The sequence below is a fragment of the Penaeus monodon genome, chromosome 25 (assembly GCF_015228065.2).
Source record: "Penaeus monodon isolate SGIC_2016 chromosome 25, NSTDA_Pmon_1, whole genome shotgun sequence".
Taxonomy (NCBI): Eukaryota; Metazoa; Arthropoda; class Malacostraca; order Decapoda; family Penaeidae; genus Penaeus; species Penaeus monodon.
Window position 1 is genome coordinate 18,425,584 of NC_051410.1, and position 1,897 is coordinate 18,427,480.

Genomic DNA, 1,897 nt, shown 5'->3' on the forward strand with positions numbered 1-1,897 from the left:
AGCATAATTATCTTGGTGATATGAAATGTCTGATGTAGGAATCCACAAGTCAGTTCACAATGTGTTACAAATTTTGGAAAGTTAAATACATTTGGTCGATTTATTTGTTTTATTGAAGACAAAGCTGCTCAGAAAATAACAAAATTTACATTAGCACATCTTCAAATGTAATGTGTTATCTTAAAGGCATGTACATTAAAAAAAAAAATCACATTACTAATGACTTTTATATTTGAATGTGTCCATTCTTTTTCTGATGAATGCCATTAAAAACTGGGAGATCAAAATATATTCACCAAAATTACATTTGTCTTACTTGTATAATCTACCATAACAGCTTCTTAATATTAAGTCCAAAATACTGTACTTATCTGTGTTCGACAGGATCAGCAGATACAAGACCTCTTTCAAATTGATTGCACGTCACAATGCACAAGTGTGCATTCTACCATTATAAATGGCTATATGTAATTACTACATCTAGAGAGCAAAAGAGAAAGGCTGTGCATATAAGAAAGTGTATTATTCACATAGTTTTTACATGATCAAGTTTGAAGATAAATGCACTTCTTAAACCCATGAGCCAGGTTATTCAAATGATAAATCTAAACCATCCGGTAACGATAATTTCTTACTTTCTAAAACCACCTATTCTCTTACTGTTAGTCTCAACTAAAATCTATGGGTTATCTGCTCTTAATCTTACAATGGGAAGTTAGTGATATATGACATGCAGATATTCCACTGTACAGTTAATATTTTGAACACTAACCATCCCAATGAATGGACACTGAGATCTGATATAAAAATGGGGTTACTATAGCTACAATTTGAGCTTAAAAATACATCATATGCACTAGATCAATACCTAAGAGAAAAAGGAAAATTAACAGGCAAATTATTACATGTGATCTATAGGCATTTTCAAAATCACAATTTCCATTCATTTCCAAAAGTATTCAGCAGGAATTGTCCACGACTTAATCAAGTCAAGGGTTTCATTCAAAATTTATCATAATACTGGGAAACTATCACATTATTTTGGAAGGTAATGGTGAAATAACTATGAATCATTCTTTATGAAAAAGTATCAGCAAGAAAGTATAAAGAAAAGATGGGAGACGTTAGGGAAAAAAATGAAGAAGAGTCTGCATTCCACTTTAACTAACTTTTGGTTTAAACATTACAGTCAATATCATGATCTTTTTATCTATATTTTAGTATAACTAGTATTTGATGAACTGAACTTCTACAACTAAACTTCATTGTGATGTTGCCATTGATTGAAATAAGTTCAAGTGCATGTTCTTTAGTACATAATATCAAAGTCCTCAAAATAGCATGAAAAATATTATGACTTTTATCACACATTCTTTTGTTTCTTTGTGAGAATGAGAGCCTCTAAACCAAACAAAGCATGGCCTGATGCTGGCATACTACTGCAAAACTACTATATTTCCTTTTTTAACAATACAATATTACCTTTATTCTTCCTAATATCAAGTAAAAAACACTAAATGCTGAAATGAAAAAAAAAAAAATTATTGAGACTTGGAATTCTGCATAAAAATGACATGGTGATCTGTTGCACTTACCAGGACTGATTTTGTTTCCTTTATCTTAACTAATGCACACATATTTACAGGTTGGCACCAACTCTATACAAGAATAGTTCAATTACATGCCTTCTTTGAGTTTTTAGTATCATCTAACATGAGAAGGGAAATTATAAATATCATTTTGGTATTTTGCATGTGTATTCAGATATTTATTCATGATACCACCTTCTGACTGTTCACTTGCCATTCTAAGGCTAACAAACATGAGTTCAAAATTATAGCATCAGTAAAAAACATTATGAATATTTCACCTTCACTACCACTTCAAAAACAAACCA